Here is a 6,932-nt window from a genome sequence, read left to right on the forward strand (position 1 = left end):
AATGTCCCTTATCTCCTCGAAGTTTTAGCTTTGTTGACTATTTTGTTATGTCGAAGCAACACATATGCTATCTTATAGATGCTCGGTTGAGTATTACCTTAACCTAAAATCACTCCATTCAGCTTAATCTCCCATACGAGTGCAAACTCACAAGCCTTCGCCTCCTCCTTTTTCTTACTTTTCACATCTAGAGAATAACGGTGTATTCTTTCAGAGATTAAACACGAAGCGAAAGGAAAAACATAAACTAAAGCAATAACGATAATTTGGACGATGCTAACTGATGAGTCCTACAATAGGTTAGGGTTGACACATTTTTGTCGTCTATATTGTTTGTACTTTTATCTGATATGTCTGAAAAAATTTTAAGTTGTTTCCTTTGTCTGGATTACCAGTAGGGTCATTTAAGAATTAAATTTTCTACCCATATCAAATAAATTAACCTATTTTTTTTTTAAATTTGATGGAACACATAACCAAAATATAAATTGCTTAAAACATTGCATCCACAACTTTAAAAATATCTTGCATATAAAACAGCCAAATTGATATTAAATTATATGGAATAGAAATATCTTTGCAATTTAGGAATAACCACCAAAATATCACCATAAGCACATGCATAATATACTTCTCTGATTCCATACTTTTCAGGCCCCACTCATTGCACGAAAATGGGCAATTTGTCATGTGAGGACCACTCTCTTATAGAACGAGTTTGTCTATGCCATTCAATTAGTCTTGTGAGTATATCTTCTAAACATTCATCACCAAAGACTTGTATAACCTATTACACAACTTGCACGATCACTCAGTGCTATAAGCTAACATAATATAATAAATACTTGAGTGCGGTGAGCTATAAAATGGTTAAATTTTAAATCAAAAAATATATTATAGGATATTATGTATATTATTCATACTCAGATAACTTGATTTATAATCAAGTTGTAAGTTTTATTACTCTTAATAAATAACAACATATCATATCTTGCAATCATTGAGACCAGTCATGCATAGTTCACTGCATTTAGGAGGTTCAGATGACAATCCTTTCCAAGCAAGATTATAAGTTCTTTGCATTTTGTTTATGTTCTTTTCTTTCCTATAGACTAGGCTTTCGAGGTTTTACTCCTTATAGTGAACATCGCTTCAGTCTTTGGATTCTGAGGTTGCTCGTCTAGTTACGACATAAATCATCACCTCCTAGGCTTTCTCATGATCATATATCGTGTGATCTAAGCCCCAGCTTTCTAATAAAATTTCAAGATGAGACATCAAATAAATCTCTTGTTAAGATCATTAAAGCATAATAATAGGATAGTTGATAGGCATCAAGTTTTTTTCATTATCTTCGACTTCTCCTATATATTCTTCTTTTGGGTTGTGATAATAACTGTTCCACGTGTGAGCTTTTCTCATTTGAAGTTACTGATAATCAGTTGTAAAAAACTAAACTTAAAAAATTCTTGAAGACAAGACCATACCTTAATCAAGAGTTTTTTTAACTAATTTTTGTTACTTAAGATGTAATTAACTATAGATGTTTGCCCTTATAGGAAGCTTGTAACCTAGATTTAATTAAAAGCATATCTAATCAATTAGATAGGGAAAATATTTGTTGGTTTTAATCGTAGGCCATTGCAAATATCCAAAATTTTTTAATTTAAGAAATCAAGCCCATCATAAAGTGGTATTTCTATCTCTCGAGATATTGTATTACTTTTGATATTGTATTTTATTATTTAAATAATTAAATATTTAATTCTATTTGATTCTATAAAGATAGTACCCTTTCTGTTGAAAAATAACACCAACATGGGTGTAAGGGCCAAATGGCTTTCTTATAAGACCTTAATAGGGTCATCAAGCTAGATCTTTCTTGAACATCAAAATGAATTAATAAGTCGCAAAAAATTATAGTTGGCACGTTCATACAAAATCAGATAATAATATGATAATTCTTATTGCCTAAATGAATAAAATAGCAAGCAAAACTCATTTTTCTATTACCATCACAGATCAATCAAAGGATGGGCTGAAACCTAGCCACTAAAGTGCTAACTCATACAACCTAGACCTATAGAACGAAAACGGGTGTTTCACTTGGATAAAGGAGAACAACATGTACATAGAAATGTGAATCAAGCGTGAAGGGAAAATGAACCCCATAGGAACGACTCTATAAGGTTAGAATATTGTGAAAGAAATGCAACAAAATGCATCTTACAAATAAATAAGTGCAATGAATGCAAACTCATAATTAAACAAAAGTCATACAATGCAAACATGATGCGACCCTAAGTTAGAAAGACAACACTACAATATCATAGAGATGACCTCGTGGTATTAGCTTTTTATCCTCAACTGTTGTAACTCAAGGTACAAGGAGGCAAGCCACAAAACACGTTGTAGTGTTTTGGGAGCACAACTTTAGCATAGGACCTCTAATCCACAGGTAAAAGGGATTGGAGACAAAGTGCAACACCTAATTGTTAGTCCCAGTTATACTAAGATGAAAGTAAAGACAATACCATCATTTAACAAACCCTATATGCAGACACTACTCATAGGTAGTTGCAAGGTTTCAATCTTGATCCTACATGCCTCATTGGGTAGTCAAAATGAGTAATTGACAAAAAAGCAACAAACTTATAACAGCCAAATTGATAATCAACAAGATCATTAAAAGCTTGACCGATTAATCAAATCGAAGAATTGCCACCCTACATGCTGGTGTTTGGTGTACAAAAGGTTCAGGACATAAATCTCTAAACATCAAGCCTATAAAGGCTAGAGACCCACTTATTCAAGACATTCAAACTTGACCAAAAAGTTATAGTCGAAATGAGGCTCACCATCTCTACACGCAGGTGTACCAACAACCTATGGGTCAAAATCCCATACTCTTGAATAAGAAGAGTCAAGACTAAAAATGTTTGGCTAAGAAGAACCAACTAATTGACAAGATGACCCTCAGTCCCTACATTACGAGTGGTATAATTATGACACTGCGATGTCATGACAAGAACCTGGCACCACGGTTTTAGAAACCAGAATCACAATGACAGATTGAGGGATATTTCGTAGCTCCCTTTTAATAGGATTTATGGTCAGGATTTACTAAAGTCAGTCAAACAAACAAAAATGCAAGTCCTATGGATTTATAAAATTTTGGCTTTAAGGTCCTAGTTTTGCCTTTGAATCATGTTAAATTCACATTTAATAAATCCAACAAAAAAAAATGAATTTAATAAATTCAAATTTACTAAATCCTACTAATACTAAATCTTTCGTGTGGCCAAACATCTCGAGTAAGCTCTACTGGGGAGACAAATTAGCACATCCAAAAAAAAAAATAATCTAAATAGGCGCATGATATGTTATCCACGTAAAATAAATAGGCGCATGATATGTCATCTGAGTAAAGAGTATCAAATCGAATCAAGCACATGCTTATCCACTTCTGTTCTTGTTGCAGCTAGCCAAATCTCACTTATGTTTGTCAGGAAATACATAAATGCATGCCAGGATATGTATATATAAGAAAATATTATAAGTTAATTTAAAGTATTCTGAAATAATCCTACTCAAAATAGGACTTCTACCCTTAGATGTCGCTTCAGGCATGTTTGGCAACTGGCAAGCTCGTAGTAAATAAAATTAATTTTTTGGCTTGTCCCGGATCATTTAATAGAGTTCCTTTACATCTATATCTAAACGACTCCATAAATTTTAACTTACTCTTTAAAATCAGTTAGTGGTACAACATTTTAGTGAGAAAGTGATTTTCACAAATATTTATATGGTCTTCTCTCTAAAATAAATCAAAACAAAAAATTCTAAATCATAGCTTTGTCACTAACCAGCAAACTTGGTAAATTTGGTTCATTTCTTAGCTGGTTCAATTTATTTCTTACAATTATTTTGCTTGATCTTGCTTATTTGAATATTTTTATATTTAATATTATTTTACATCATCTAGACATTTCATATTAGCATGCACTTATTAATAATTCATATTTTAATTTTTTTTTTCCTGTACACCTATATATTAATTTTAAGGAACAAGCTAAAATGATTGAAGATAAAAATATTTGGATAACTAATCATGTTGATTGAGTAAAGTACGCCTAACATGTTCGAAAGAAAAAAAATTATAAAATATGAGAGTTGTTGGAGGACCAAATCAGTTGACCAAATCTGAAACTGCAGACATACTTATAACACCCACCCAACCCATCCCACTTAAGAATTTATATATAGAGGAGCACCCCCATGTTACACAAAACCAAGGGCATAAGAGTAATCATAGTTGTATGTGCAATGTATAATTAAAATAGTTGTATCTATTATGATATACATTAAAGATTTAAAAATTAGAATAGTTGTATCGTTTATACATCCAGCATCTAAATTGTATTTACATTTATACAAATCAAATCCTTAATTTTGTATCATATCAACCATACAACTATTTTAATTTTTAATTAATATTTATTTGTTATTTAATTAATTTGAGTTAAAAATAGGGCGAACATGATCAAACAAAAAATTTGTTCGCTTGTTTCTAGATATAAAAAAAAAATTATTTGTGTTGGCTTAATTTACTATCACAAGCTTTTCACGAATGAAGAGGTAGTCTGTCAGCCTTAATCATATCATTTTGTTAAGCTATGAGAGGTCTAAGTGGGCTTCCTTTTTTTAAGAAAATATTTTTTTTTTTCAAAATAATTTTGAATTATTTCAAGTTAGGAGTGCTTCCAATTCACTTTGAAACTCTAAAAACGAATAATTTTCCTACGGGGCGTTTGCATATATGCCACACAATTCTTAAGCATTTTCATATTTAACACCTAAACATTTATACCGCTCAAATGCTTAATTTCAAATTAAAAATAACATCAATATTACTTTTTAAAAATTATTTTTTTTCATAGATAAATTTAAGATTTAAAGATCTTATAAATAAATATATATATTTAAATATTAAATATTAAATATATAAATACATAAGAATCATATAATATGTACGTAAATTTCTTTTTCTTAATTGTTTTCATGCGTGCATCACGTTTTGGTTCTGCTCCTGAGCAGCAATCCACGAAGCCGATCAGTGTGATCACATGCAGTTGGCCGCATTTGCCATAAATTCTATTAGTTCGTACAATTTATATTTGTCGCCAATCTTGTTGCCGGTCCACCTTCGTCCTCACAAAATATATATCATCGTACGTGTCTCAATAATGGCCGTTCCTTCACAAGATTTCAAATGAGGGGCAATTAGTTAGGGTAAGCCCACATGCCATCAAAGGTTTTTATATTCATGTTGTACGATCTTATCAATATTATATTATGTTGTACTTTTGCAGATGCCATTACAGTTTTTGAGTTCAAGTTTTAATTTGTATAATTGTCTAAAGAAAGAGGCTGTTTATTTTGCTGTAAAATTTAGGTATTGTATTTCAAATATTGATATTTTGAAAAATTAGATGGAGTCAGGTGATGCACAAAGATGTAGTCAGTTGATGCATATTCACTCCAACGTGGCAAATTTGGGAATAATAAGAATTAGGCGAAGAAGGGTGACAACTGCAAAACTTCTCAAAAATCGGACAAGTCTTGTGGGACTATATTGTTGTTTATGTGACAAGCTCGTGATGGAACCTTAGGGTTTAGTGAAACAATGATTGATCGAAAGAGCCAACACCTACAAGCTCAATTTTTACAAATATTTTATGTTCGACAAAAAGACATGTATATGTTTCGATACTGTCATCCACAATACAAAGAGTATTTTAGAATTTGTTTATAGTGATATTTGGTGTCTGATGAAGATGATCTTATTTGGTGTGTGGAGATACTTTGTCTATTTTTCGATTATCACTCCTGATATGTTTGAGTGTAAACCATAAAGCGCAAGAGCGAGGTGTTACAGATTTTCATGACTTTGAAGAAATAAAATGAGACTCATAATGATAAAAAGATCTTATGTATCACATCAGACAATGGTGGTGAATACACATTAGATGTATTTTTACAAGTGTACATGAGAGATGGGATAGAACACCACTTCACCATCCTAGAGACACTACAACAGATTAGGATGACAGAGAACTTGAACCAGACTATGTTGGAAAAACTTAAGTGTATGTTGTCCAATACTTAGTTGGATCGAGTCTCTTGGGCCTAGCTCAAAGACTATATATGTTGGTTACTCAGTGAATCATATTCCTTTTACAGTCATTAGAAAGAAGTCCCAAAGATGATGTGGTCAGGCATCTTGCTCGAGGTTATAAGCACATAACAGTGTTTGGGTATCCACCTTCCTACCACATGAAGAGTAATAAACTAAAATCACGAGCAAAGAATTTGATCTTTATTGAATTCATGCGTGGAGTCGGGGGATTCAAACATTATGATCAAACAAAGAAGAAGATTTTTCTTAGTAGGTATACTAGTCAAGCATGCTGAAGCCTTGGGACTTGAAACATGCAGAGAGTTTTATTGGCATCATAAACATATTGTAGTTGGAGTTTGATGCAGCTTCATTTGGTTCACAATGTTTGTCCACTCTTAGTCAAATATTTGATTTTGTTGCAACTCAAGAGGTACCTATTGATAGTGCTCAAGAGAAGACTAAGACGTCTCAACTCAGGAATCTATTGCTAGGAGCAAGACCAGGTACGAGAATTCCTTAAAACTAGTTTGATTGAGGACTCGTTGTATTTGCACTTACACCCATAAAGGGTGAAAATTCTTATCTCTATAAGGAAGCGATGGAGAGCTCAAATGGTGATCTTTAGAGAAGGGTAATAGATGAAAAGATTGAGTCTCATCAAAAGAATGCTTCCTAGAGTTTAACAAATTTTCTTCAAAGGAGGAAAATCATTGGGTGCAAATGGATGCATGCAAAGAATGAAGGATCTCAT

The sequence above is a fragment of the Phalaenopsis equestris genome, unplaced genomic scaffold (assembly GCF_001263595.1).
Source record: "Phalaenopsis equestris unplaced genomic scaffold, ASM126359v1 Scaffold000632, whole genome shotgun sequence".
Lineage (NCBI taxonomy): Eukaryota > Viridiplantae > Streptophyta > Magnoliopsida > Asparagales > Orchidaceae > Phalaenopsis > Phalaenopsis equestris.